Below are 14720 nucleotides of genomic sequence, written 5' to 3' on the forward strand. Positions count from 1 at the left end.
ATATAGGGAACCAAGGCAATCTGAGAACTGGGAAAGAAGTGGTAGCAGATTGCCATGAGGATGTCTGCTGTGGAAGGATGGGCTTTGAGCTCAGATGAAGAAATGGCTAAAGTGTGACAGATTTGTGAGCAGCAACAGTGTTGGTCCCACTGTGACATGATTGTGTCAGAGGATTGGTGTCAGGATCAGGACACTGAAGGTCTGAGGAGACCAAGTAACCTACTGACAATGTGCTGGAAGGCAGTATTTTGCACAAAACTCTATGCTACCTGTTGGTGGACACTGGGTGACCAAAGTCTCCTCTCAAATGCATCCCGCTTCTTTCTGCGGAACGACCCATGTATTCCGCTCTCACCTGCACACCTCGAACAAAGTGGGAACTGCACAAAACTGATAGGACAGGTAAAACCTCTAGCAGGACACAATTCCACTAACCCCCTCAATTTCAACTGGCTGTACCATGTTACCTACTCACACACACAAAATTGATATATTTTTAAAAATTTTTATGAGTCATTTATAGATCTCTTATTAAACTTAGGGTTTCATTCATGTTCAAATGCTACAAGCAAATGAAGGAAAAGCTGTGTTGTTTCCCAAGATCATATTCATCATGGTCCTGGGGCTGTTTTTACATCCAAGCGCATAGTTGTGCCTTTTGGTTTTTCAGTGAATGTAGGGGTCAAGTGTAAACTGTATCTTTTCTTAAATCACTGTCCTTTGAATTTTAATTGCAGAATAACTGTCTCTTGGAACCCGGAACCCTGTTTTACTGAATCACGTCCATTCAGGCACATTTTAGAGTAGGTGACCTCAGATGAAATGAGAACTGTTTCCACAAACACAGTTGTTAAGCAAGAGGAGACAACAAGCAAACTAACAAAACATATAGGGAAAAATCACGGTCTAGTCCGGGAAGGAAGCCTGCTGGTGTTTGTTTTGGGTGTGGGAATTCCTAGGAGGCTCTGCAACAGAAATGTGTTGCACAGCCAAGGGTAATTGTGAGTCAAGCTCCAACAAGTTCCGATCAGGAGAGCCTTGCTCAGCCCCGCCATGGGATAGCAGCAGCCCAGCACGGTGCACTGGTTGCAGCCAGGTGTGAACTGCCTTTGCCTGTTCCCCCATCACCTCAGCACTTGTCCTACCATCAGCAGGCACAGGAGTTCAGGCTGCCACGCAGCCACTCCTGCAAGAGCCACAGGGGCTCATCAGCAGTGCTTCCCACTTGCTAAGATGGTGTTATTTACCTCAGTCACTCTTTAGCTTTTCTGACTTTCAGTGAGGAGCACAGATGGGGTATTCAGCATCTGCAGAATCTAATAAAAGATAAGGAACACCACGGGATGTGCCTGCTCTGAGAAGCTGAACAGATGTGCTAAAATTGAGCTGTATCCCCAGATGGCTTTTCATGTTGGTTTATTTATTTTTTTGGACAATATCAGTCTGACTAAATTGAGCTATCCGGACTTTACGTTCCTGGGAATGAGTTTAATTCACAGAGCTAATGCCAAAACTTAAAATTTATCTAAAACTGTAGGTGATTTCTAGAAACTGGAAAAACCAGATGTCCTGAGAATAGAAAAATAGAGCTTGAGGCTTTAGAAAAATTGGGCCCACTTCAAAACTCATTCACTGGAAGCTTGTTAACTAGCCCTGCATATACCACAGTAAGTCAGAAAGGTGGAAAGGCAGGCTTGTTGTTGAGATAACTTGCTACAGGAGCCATGAGATGCTCATTCTGCAGATATCAAAGGACTTAAATTCCTCTGACTTGTGGGCTGATAATCTCAGAAATTGAATAAAATATGTAGTCCTTATCCATTTAACAGAGACAATGGGAAAAAGACCACCAAGAATCCTGAACACTGCACATTTCTTGTGGAAGTTCATTCAGTAGGAAAATGGCTAAAAGGCAAAAATTTAAACACTGGAGACATCTAAGTGATGAAGCCTGCAAATCAACTATATTACACACCACAATCTGTTTAACTGCCACCAATATCCTAAAAGATGGAATTGTGACCAGAAGACCTACTTAGATCATTGCTTTTCTAGTCATCCAAATCTCTGCTTATGTAAATATTTTTATCTTTTCACTGAAGGTATTTTACTCAACCTTGATCAGGCTTCAGAGTTTATTTATTTATCTATCTATTTATTTATTTATTTTAGTTGTGTGAGAACAGTAATTTGATTTTTTCATGCATGTCTGAGATCCGTTTTTATATACCATTAGCCAGAAGTGTTTGCTGAGGTAACACTTCTGAATAGAAGCTTGTGTAAGTCTTCTGTGTGTCAAATGAGACACTGCTGCATGGCACTGCATGACATACTAGAAACTAGAAAATATTTTAATCTTAATAATTGACACAGGCTGCTGTCAGTTTTACAAAAGAGTTTTACAAAATCTTGGATATGGAAAGTTATTTACCCCTTCAGGACTGGAAGAATCACTTTTTCTTATAGAACTGAATTTATTAATAGGACTTGATGGGATTTTTTTTATAATTCCCTCTTTTATGTGCTGTGCAGTGTTGTCTTTGTTCACGGAGGTTAGTGGGATGATGCAGGACAAACAGGTTTTGACTGAGTTGTTTAGCTTGAATAGCACCTTCAGCTCACTTGGAAGGAATAGCACTACATTTATTGCATATATTACATAGACAGTTCCCATCTCACATATCCCTTTTCTGCGGCATAAATTTACTGTCTTTGTCTAAAAATGTATAAATTATGAGTCTAAACGGCAGTCATGAATTTAAAGTATAAGTAATACAGACACTAGTGTTTGAGTATGAGAAAGTAAATATTATAACCAGAGTAACCTGACCATTTTGAATAGATGTCAACTTTTCAAATAAAGAAAAGGAATGATGTCAAAATTCATCTGATCCAACTCTTTTGATTATCTCTTTTATATACATTGTTTCAAACCAAAGAACAAAATCAGAGCACTCCTGAAGAATTTGACAGCCCAAGACTCTAATGAAAACCTTCTACAGAAACCTTCATCATATGATTTCTTTCATTTGGCACTTCAAAGCTGATCTGTTAGTCCTCTAAAACCTGAAGTGACTATACTTGGTTGAAGTCTAATTTTCTACATGTGTAAGCATATTTTTCAAGTCCTCATGCATGAGCAAATAAATGATCATGAAATATTTTGATTCTACAGAATACTTTTAGAGGAGTGATTTTTCCCTTCCCAGCACTTTCAGCATAGGTTTTAGTGATGCAGTAGTTCTATATCTAGGAATGTTCATTTCTCACGTGTACTGATTTTGGATGAGACAGATTTGTTATCTTTATAGGATCTGGTACAGGGCTCTGTTTTTCGATATGTGCTGGAAACAGTATTGATAACAGAAGCCTGTATTAGCTACCTCTGAGCAGTGCTTGCACAGAGCTGCCTGTTCTGTCTCTCCCCCCACCCCACCAGCTAGGAGGCTGGGGGTGCACAAGGAGCTGGGGTGGAGCACAGCTGGGAAAACTGAGCCCAGCTGACCACAGGGATATCCCATAATGTGTCATGTCGTGCTCAACATATAAAGCTGGGGAAAGATAGAGCAGGTGATGTTTGGAGTTTGTCTTCCCAGGTATCCATTACCCATGAAAATACCCAGCTTTCCTAGAAACTGAGGGGCTTTGTGGTGCTGAGCTGCCAACAAGGATTAACCAACACCATCCAGCATCTCTGCTGTGAAAGATGATTTAATCTACATCTATAAGCATGATTTTCATTAATTTATTGTGATGGAATTATTCCTTACTTTAATTCTCTGTTAGTTCACTGTTTGGGACATGACTATGCCCTTCTATTTGGTCAGCTCAGCTGGATGAAACTGGTTGATGGTATTGCTTCAGAACAGGAGGAGTCTTCTGGTACTTGCTGTGGGAAGAGTTGAACAATTGTTGGTGTGCAAACTGAACCATTTGTAACAGAAGCAATAAGAAGGACACATGTTCCTCAAAATGTCTCCTTGTCCAGAAAGTATAGTAACTGGATTTTTTTTTTTCCTTTTGAATATTAAACAATTCTTTTTATTTGTGTTTGTACTGCCATGTACAGATATCCTGTATGCTGTATCTTTTCAGGTTTAAAAGGAAGTGATGCTGAAAATTCTATCTTTAAAACTCAGTTTCCTGGATAACTTTTATTGATCTTGGGCCCAGACAGAGAGAGTGAGTTTGTTATTCCTTATAAGGTTTTGATCCAGTGATCACTGACAATGGTTGTCCCACATCCTCTGATGCTAGACCTGAGATATTTATTGGGGTAAGCCTTGGAACTTACAGTCCCAATACTCAAAGACCTACACATTTAGAGTTTCTGAACTTACACTATCAATATGCAATTAAAAACCCAACAAAAAGGAGCAAAAAGTATAAAATCAGAATTTCCAACTATTCAGAATTTTTCTGTGCCATTTAGCTGTTTCGGGTGTGTGATTTTTAGAGTAGTAGTTTGAGATACTCCAAAGGACTCTTTATTCATGGGAAAAGGGGGAACAAGTTTCCTTTGAGGTGTGTCCAGAAAAACAGTATTGAAGCTTGAAATACTTAATGGATTGCTTTAAGTAAGGCTTACAGAGCTGACTACAAGCTACCTGGAAGAATTCAGTCATCTGAGAGAAGCCTGAGAACCTACAATATCCTGAGGTGAACCTTAGGGTAGGTGGCAAAGTTGAAATATATCTTCGTGTCTAGAAAATCTACCAGCAAAGGGACAGTCTCTTTCAAAAATGCCTATCAGGGGTAATATTGTGCCTTTTTCTCCTGTGACCTGAATGACCAGCTTGTAAAAATCAAATATACAAATGAAAAAAACATGGGTACAAAATCAAGCTGTAGATCAGGATTAACTCCATCCACTGAGCCACAAGCAATGAAGCGTGTGTTCCACACTGCCCAAAGCCAGCAGTTTCCCAAGTGCTCAGCACGTGTCCTGAATGTGTTCAGAATGCCCTGCCAGATATAGCTTTTCTTACTGAAAGCAGTAAGAAAGTACTGAAGCAGTGCTGGGGTGTGACAGCTGCTCTGACGTCTCATGAGACCAGTTCTTCTTGCACTGTGTTGAATGTTACACTTGCAGTGTACTGGATGTCCTGTCAGCACATTCCAGTAATTTGGTGGCACAGCCAAAATCGGTGAAGAAAAGAAATTGTACAGGCAACAATATGAACTTGTTAGTTAACTTATGGCTCAGGATGTTTCTAGACAGGAATGCTGGCATCAGTTCCCTAAAAACTAGTGTAGCTCTGCCAACACTCTGGAAGTGGTGCATGAAATTTTAGTATGAGGCCTGTTCAAAGTAACCTTTTTATTCAGGATTAGGAACAGAGAATGCTAAACCATGGAACACCCCCGCAGTGTGCTCTACTCCACACTCAGAAATACAGCCCAGTTGAATACAAGTCTGGGTGAAAAAGACATGGCCTACGTGATGTCATCTCTTTCGGAGATGATCTTGACTCCCTATGGCAAGGGTGAATATGCCTTTTCTCAGTGACACACTCTACCTATCTCTGTGCTCTTGCTGCCAAGCAGATTGGGCTACTCTGAGTTTCAATGTAGACTGAAAGCAGCAGCAGCAAGTGAAGTATTATGGTTTCAAAACAATGCTCCTCGTGTGGCAGCTCCCCGAAAGAAAATATCAGTCTATTTAAAGAAAGACCTTATATCTAGGGTACAGTTAATTCCAGCAAATTTCATGTCATGATTTGGTACTCTCTCCTTGCATTATCTCCATTTGATCAGTGAAACTGTAGTTGGGTATGCAATGACTTTGGATGCTGGGCAAATATTGCCCTGGAGATGAAATCCAAGGATTTCTTTTTCTTTTCTTTCCCAATTCAAAGCACATCTCAGAGTTGTTCTGGCTCTTTCTGTGAAGGAGGTTAACACAGATTTTCTGTGCTAAGGCTGTTTTAGTTTTACAGGCACAGTGAAGATTTCTTCACTTCTGGTGGAAAAAGGAAGCGTTCCAAAATGTTTACCAAAGAATAGCTGTTTACAAAACTAGCATCTTGCTTGTCTTGGGTAACTTAGCATCCATAAATGGCAAGAAGATTGTTCTGGTACTCCAAGTCCCCCTGCATTATTCATTAGGGAAGCTCAAGCTGAATAATTTTCTCTGGGACAAAGCTGTTGCTAAGCTTAAAGTCTGGGAGATCTAGTAATGCAGCTCTGCTTATCCTTCTTCCCAGGAAACTCTTCCACTCACACGATGTGAGGATATCGTGACTTGGCAAAATCACGCTTTGTGCTACTTCCTGAATACTGGACAACAGGACAACTGTGTGAACTAAAAAGAAGATTTATTAACCCTGATGCTTCAGCAATCAGTCAAAATGAAAGGAAGAGAGGGCAGAGTGAATGAGAGGATGGACAAAAGTAGTTCCTCATAACAAGTATTGTATGACATAGCTTTTCCCAAAATGATCAAGAGGAGAAAGACATAAGTATATGTACATTTTATAATATATATCCTAATTTCCATGATGAATGTAACTTCACCTCTGCTGATTAAAGTTCTATCTTCTATTTGTCTTAATATAGGGTGAGACAAAACATTCAAGATTTACATTGCTTTTTTGGAGTCACTTGTGTACAGACAGATGGAGTGCACAATTACCTCTGCTGCAATTTCACTTTAAAGAAATAGGGGTTTCATTTTTGGGTAGCCAAAGAAAACTTCATTGCAGTGGAAAGAACTGAGGTTCAGAGCTAAATGGCAGCGTTTGCTGATGGTTAGCTTTTGGTCACAGTGTTAGCAGTGTGATCATGAGAGCACAGTCTCCAGGCAAAGAGGCTTTGGCAAAGAATGAAGGGTGAACTCATCTGGGGAGGCATACAAAAAAGGTTAAAGGAAAATTAAATCTGGAAACTGATTTTCAAGTAAGATGTAACAGAGACTTAAAGCATTTCTTCAAGATTAAAAACATAGAACAAGACTGTCTGTCTGTGCATCTGTCCTTCACGAGATGCCTTGACACGTATAAAAGTACTGGAAGAAACAGTCTGGAATTATGTCCAGCACCACTGTATTGAAAGAAAGCACAGAAAACAGTGAGTTAATTTGGCTGCAGTGTTGTGGAACATTTGCCAAAGTACTACTCTGATGCATTTTTCTTAGCTCTGACTCCCTAAGGGTGTTCTATCTCTCTTCCAACTTACACTGCAACTCTGAGAAATTACTTGTTGTTTCAAAAATTCTATTCAAAAGTTAGAGGCTCTTGGAAATGTACTTATCCTGGTGCTCTCTGCAGAAAAATCATAGGCTGAGTGAACACAAAGACTACCCGTTGATGCCCAGAAATATTTCCTTTGTGGAGATACACTGGTGGATTGTTAGGAAGAAAGCTAGCATCACTTTCCTCTTCACTAGGCGGCTGCTTCTGCAGATAATCATATAAATCATATCAATCATATCATATCATATCATATCATATCATATCATATCAATCATCTGCTTTCACTGTTGTCTGGAATATGACTAAAGTGTGAGCAATGTCTTTGAGATCAGGAGAAACCACACTCCTAATACTACTCAGATGTACCTTTTATGAGACTTATATGCGGTTTATTATACTTGAAAACCCCAAATATCAAAAAAACCCCATTGTCTGATTTTTATAACATGACATATGTTCTTTGTATTTTATGTTCTTTTTAGAACACCTAGTTAATTTTCACATGGATCTTGTGGGTAAGAGCTTATGAGGTTCTGATGGGAGATGAAATCAGACTTTTTCAGTCAGAATTTTTCCAGTAGCTACTGGGGGTTTTTTGTGTGGTTTTTATTTTTTGTTTTTGTTTTTGTTTTTGTTTTTGTTTTCCCCCAAATTAATTGAGATTTGCACAATAGTATGCACCAATATACAACATATATGTTAAGACAGAAATTTAATAGTTAAATTTATTTTGGGACTCAGCTCTGGTCACTTGAAGCTATAATCTTTTGTGATAGAAGTATGATTCAATAGTTACAGTTACCTGTCTTAGAATGGATAAGGAAATATGTCTTATTTCAGCTTTATTGAACATGGAAGATGTGCAAATTCTCTGTCAATGATTAGCATAATTATTATTACATTTTGAATGTAAACATTAATATAATAGCGGGAAATTAACAAAACAAACCTGAGCACTAAGTAACTGAATCTTGTGTTACTTTATCTCTGTTTAAAGCCAGGGAGTTTTTTTACAAAACAATGTAATTATCGGTACACTCTGTCATACAAATTGCCTGTGGTATGTTCCCATGTATCTTAAATAGCCACATGTTCTTAACATGTAATCATAGGCTGAGTGCCTGCAGGGCTATTTGCATAACATAGGTGTGTTGCAGGAATACAGTGTGCATTTAGGTGTCTTTATTTTGGAAAGGGTATTTTCTATTCAGTCCTGCACATTGTGCTTTGCAGCTCAGTAGCTGCAGTTCACGGGCATTTATTTTAAATGCTGATTTTTAAATAATCCATCCACATGCATTTGCTTCATATATTATAAGAGATTTTAAGCTATTAAGAATATTGCACAGATAGTAGAATGCAGTTCTACTGATATATCTACAGTATCTACAGATATATCAGTTCAGAAGAACTTTAAAACATGTATTTTTCTTCAAGGTTCACAGTGACCTAAGAAGACTGGTCATGAGGTGAACTTAAGGATCAAAGTGACAGCACTGAAAACCCAGCATTGGGATAAAAATTGGGTCACTCAAATCCAGTCCAGATGGGATGATTATTCTAGCATAGTTTAAGAACAGACTTAAGTCAGAACAGACAGAGTCATCACCAAAGTGTCCAGAGTCAGAATTTTCATTTGGCCTCCCCTGACCCCATGCAAATGGTGATGTCACTAAGGAATGAGGGAAAGGAATTGTTTGTGTAGATCTGCTTCCAAACAGAATTATTTTCAAACTTTTCCATGCAGCCTCAGCTGTTTCTACATGATAATATTTTTATTTACCACTAATCCACTCAAGACAAGACATAACATTCTTGTTCTGTTACTTTACTGGAATTCTTATTTGTTCTTATTTTCTGTTATTTATTTTGATGTCCCCACATCACTTCTTTAATCCAATTTCAATCTGAATGGCAGTGCAGTAACTGGTTTATAGTCATGAAAGTAGTTTGTGCCAAATTTGAAAAAACACATTGTTATTTTTGCAAAGTTGAGCTTGTTAGGGAAACTACAAGGGTAATGCCATGACAAAATCAACTGCTGAACCATCATTCTCCCAAATCCAATACTAAGGCACTTTATATGGGCACTCAAGGTCTAAAAACTGTTTAAAAATCTCACTGAGAAGGAGCCAAGAGAAATATTAACAGAGACCAACAAAAGGCCCTGAAGAGTGAGTCTATTTTCATGTGTCCTTTATAGGAAATTTCTTTGGTGGGTTTTTTTTTAAGCTTATGACAGAAAAGGGGTAGAGATATTCCAAAATCCAGGACTTCAGCAGTGACAGTTGTCCCTGTACATCAGTTTGTTTTGATTTCTCAGTAACCCATTAGTTGTCTTTTAGATGGTTTGAAACATTCTAATTGAAAAAAAAAAAAAAGCAAGATACTTTACCACATAGCTTATTTGGGGAGTAGGGATTGCATTTAAACATTAGAGTTACAAGGTGTGTTGGTGAGAATGAACATCATGAGACGTGAATTCAGACTCTTACAGTGATATATGGAGCATACTGTGAATCCTGGACATACCTGTGTTTACATTGATATTAATTTCCAGGTGGGATGAAGATTTCTTCAAATAGATTGAATTCCAGGAAAAAACAAAAAAAACCCAACCAAACAAAGTGGGTGCAAAAGCATGTCGGTAGAGCAGGGTCAAGAATTCTGACAAAAATTGTGGTGAACCAGGAATTATGATGTCAGAATAGATTTCTTTTAAAATATTGATTTTTTTAAAAAAAACCTCATTTGAATGAGACTCAGCATAGAAATTAATATACATTATTAGTTATTGCATATTAATAATTACCTATAGATGTGTTATTCTACTGTTTGCAGAAGAGGTTTGCATATCCGAAGTGTATGTGTAAAAATGTGTAATCGCTCTTGACAAACATGACATTTTAAGCTGCTTTTGGAAAAATGTGATCCTACATTTTTATATGGATATCTTCCTCCCAGACTTGAGTCAGCACGAGTTCTGATATAAGTGATTTATATCAATGTGGAGCAGAAATATCAAGACTAAGACATAATGTGATTTGAAAAGGAAGATGTTTATGTTTGATATCGCATGAAGGAGAGCAAAGGCATGGTCAAAAAAGATAGCAAATGAAATGATTAATTAGATATCCAAGTAAACACTGTCTTAATTTAAAGCAGAAAAAGAGATAATGTGCTAGCCAATGCATAACATGAACCAAAATGCTTCCAGGAGATCATATAGGAATTCTCACTATGGTTATCCATACATTAAGCTTTGGTCATGGATGCAATTGAAGATTGTGAATGATGACATGACAAAATAAAAGACTAAATGGTGGTGTTATACATAGAAACTCAGCAAAGGAACATTGTGAAGAATATTATGTGCTCTCTTTTAATAATGACAACTAGACAATGGAGCTGACAACTAGACATTCCTCAGAAAATGTCAGAGGCTGAAATTTGGGTTTGGTTGGGATCAGAGAAGTTCAAGTAAACAAATATAGTTTTGTGAGATATTCAGTTGAGATGCTACCTGAATTTGGTTTGGTGGAAGAGATAACCAGAGAGCAGAAACGGAGGTGATGAAAGACAGAAGAATAGACAGCAAATAAAGAGGGAAAAGAGGAGTAACACCAAAGGAATGTAACAAAAAACTGAGAGTAGAAGGGCAGCTAAACAGGAAAGAAGCATGAAATCCAAGAAAGAAGAGGAACTAGGAAAGAAGCACTACTGACCCACAATGTTAGGGAGTCAGGAAGAGAGAGAGAAGAACTATGCATGATTCTGAGCTTTGGTTTTTATGAGATTTTTGGTAGCAAAATTTTGAGAAACTACAAGACTGGGAAGTGTCTAAGATTGAAGAAATTCTTCAGACACTGACATTGAGATGAAAGCTGAAAGCTGAAAGATGGAGGTTAAAGCTGATGGAGGTTAAAGCTGAGTTACATTGTGTTATACGTGACATTTTTAAGATGCAACAGAGTGATGGACTACTGCTACATGATAAAGAAAAGTGGAGGGAGACTCAAGTGTTAAAGGGAAGAATATGGAACCATTGGGAAATATCTACTCTTGTACCTGTCTGCTGTTTAATTCACAAATATCACAAATAAATCAGAAATCAGAAAAATGCCTTATTTTTTTTTTTTTTTTTTTTTTTTTTTTCTGGAGGGACTAATTCTCTATAAGAAAAGGATCATATTTTTACTATGCACCTGCTTGCCAATAGCATATAGCTGGTTTCCATTGTTTTTCATGTTCGCTTTTACCACTTTCCCCCTCTTCTTAAACTGTTACCATGTTATGCACCTTATTTTCCTAAAAAACCTTATTACTGGAAGGCCGGTGGTTTATGAGCAATGTTAAATGCTATGCCATCCTCAACCTGACAAGTACACATATAGCAAGACTCTGCTCTCAGCAGGAGCTGGAAACTTTGGCTCTTTAGCTTTTCTGGAAATCAAGTCAGTTTTTCCAGTGGCTAAATGTTGATTTATTTTTCTAACTGTGGACATTCTAGCAGCAATTTTAAATAGGCTGAAGAATAACTTTCTAAAAATTGTTTTTAGAAAACTAGGGCAAAGGTTAGATGAAATTTGCATGTTTGATTTCAATGTGGCTACCCTTTCCCTATCTAAACTATGCAGGTGGGTGTCTGAGAGTTTTAGATATACTGACATGGAATTAGTTCATTTGCCCATGAACTTAGCATCCAGATACACATTTTCAGCCTTTGCACATTGTGGTGTTTAGAGAACTGCTAAAGATCCAAGGATTTCAGGCCAGAGTTGGGTTCAGTGGTTGTGAATGCCTTCTTATAGAAGCAGGGTCAAAGAGGAAAGATTGGTGGCAGAGCTGCTGTTACTCATTCTGCTGCAAATAAAAACACTAGAAAAGAGCTGCAGGCTCCCTGAATTTTTAAGGCAGTTTACTTTAGACAGGCACTGGACAAAGCCCAGAAATTATCCAGAGAACCAGGATTCCCTATTCCCAGCAGTACGCTCTTAAAGCCATTCTCCCTCTTGTTTACTGTTTTCTGGCCTCATGGCTCCCTTAGTCCTGGATACTCTTGCCCACATTTGAACGAAACAGTTGATGTTTGCTTTCACTGTTAAAATATTACCTAGCTTTGCTGTTTCACATATGTTTTCTATTTGTTACTTCACTGAAAACTTTTGAAACCACCTCATGCACTTCCCCTCTTCTCTTTTCAAAGTCTAAATTTGGGGCATGAAATTGACGTACTATATGCAGCAGGATTGGTAGAGGATTAAGAGCCTAAAAGCCTTCAACCTATTTCAGGGGAGGAGAAGAGGTTGAATAGCTTTGGAAACCAAAAGTCTCAAAATTCACATTGCAGATAGATTTATGTTCTATTCAACTTCCTGCTCCTGATTTTGCTTTTTCCTTCCCTGGTCCAGCCAGATATACAGCCCAAATGTGTACAAAGCACAGATAATTATGCAGTAATTAAAAAGAATTAGCAACTCCTCTTCCATTCCATATTGGAAAGCTTTAAAATGAAAACTCAGGTGTTGTTGCCATATGTAGGCTCAGGAGCTTCAAACCTGAATGTGTTCAGCCAAACAGGTTCTATTCAATTCTGATCTCCTTTTTACTTATCAGATGCAAGGCTCTTCTTGTGAGTTTGTTCATATACATGTTTTATTAGCAAATAATTCTCTGTCTCAGTTGTTTACATTCCTATGTGGCCTGTTTTGTCAGAAAATAGGCAACCTTTGCCAAATGTACTTCCTGGAATTTCATAATTTCACTCTGATTTTTTTCCTCTCATATGTCGGAGCTTTTTGGTTTTGTGGGGTTTTTTTGTTTGTTTGTTTTTTGGTTTTTTTTTTTTTTTTTCCCTTCAATTTAAAAAACAGGAAGTAAAGAGATGAGCTAAGTTTAAAAAGACTTGTTGTCATAGATGTCTATATATTTTGGGGTTATCGTGAAACCAAAACAACATCAGATTAGGTGGAGTTGGTTGCATTATTGACCACTATATTTAGACAAAAATGAAGGAAGTGTCTCTCCTCAGCATTGTGTAGATCTCACCTGCAGAATCCATTACCGCAGGAAATAGTTCCAGTCAAATATTATGGCTAAGCTTTAAAAAGGATGTGTATAAGTATTGTCTAAAAATAACATCTGTTGTGACAAATTTTAAAAGAAGAGTACTTCAATAGACTGATCTCATTAAAAAAAACATTGCAAATGACATTTTGCAGCCCAGGAGGACTGTGGGTTTGTTTTCCTTACTGGCTTTTACAGTGAAGGACTTGGGGGAAGTATTCAGAATCACAGGACAGTTGAGGAGGAAAGGCCCCTTGGCAGTTATCCAGTCCAAATCCCTGCTTACCCAGAGCAGGCTGCCACAGACTGTATACAGCTGGGTTTTGAACATCTCGGAGACTGGAGCCTCTACAACCTCTCTGGGCAACCTACACAATGCTTGACCACCCTTACTAGAAAAAGGGAGTTTCTTATTTTGGATGGAATTTCCTGTGTTTCTGTTTGTACCCATTGTTTCTTGTCCTGTCAGTGGATACCACAGAGAAGGGCCTGGCTCCAACTCTTTTACATGCCCACCAGGTATCCGTACACATCGATAGGATACTGCTGTGCAGGCCTCCTGCCGCCTGGGCTTGGTTTCCTGATCATGGAACTGACAACTCTTGAGCATAGAGGAAGTGATTCTTGAAATTATTAACTGGTCTATTGAACACTTCTTCTCTTCAGGGTTGAATCTTATGTGATTCTTCTAAGCATATCCCTAAAAAGGCTGCTTAGAAAAATCACATTTTTTAGAAGAATCATGGTTTTTAGAAGAATCACATCCATTTTTATCACCTATAAACCTTGTTACTGAGAATGAAGATCCCTTCTGAGAATATTAACTGAATATGCTGTCCTGGACTCCAGGGTGGTGATTCTGCTTTTTTATTTGCAGTTTCCTCTCCAGAAGCTGAATTCTGCTATCTAATGGTCATTGCAGCCAAGGTTGCCTCAACCTTGACAGTCCCAAAAAGTTCTTTCTTGTTCATATGAAGCCCAGCAGAACAGCTCTCCTCACCAAGTCCTCAAACACTTGGTTAGAATGTTGTCATCAATGTACTCCAGGAACTTCCTGGATTGTGTCCACTGTGCTTTCAAGAGCCCACCCTTGCAGGATCTGTGAGTGTGAGACTGCTTCCATTTGTCTGAAGAAGGCCTCATCTACTTCTTTATTCCTGATCAGGTTGTAGTAGATGCCCACCATGACCTCACTTGTACACTAGTCCTGACCCATGAGCTCTTGTTGGCTCATTACCTAGCCCTAGGCAGAGCTCCACGCATTCCTCCTTTCATGTAAATGGCAACTTTGCCCCCCACCCATTCTCCATCCCCTCCTGAAGTCCCTGTATTGATCCTGGACAGTGAGCCAGCCATATAAGCTACCCTCCTACTTGTTCCTGATAAGATTGCAGCCCTGTGACTCTTCACAAACCTCAAATTCCTCCTATTTTTTCCCTTTTCTGTATGAGTTAGTGTATG

This window comes from Hirundo rustica, chromosome 3, assembly GCF_015227805.2.
Source record: "Hirundo rustica isolate bHirRus1 chromosome 3, bHirRus1.pri.v3, whole genome shotgun sequence".
NCBI lineage: Eukaryota > Metazoa > Chordata > Aves > Passeriformes > Hirundinidae > Hirundo > Hirundo rustica.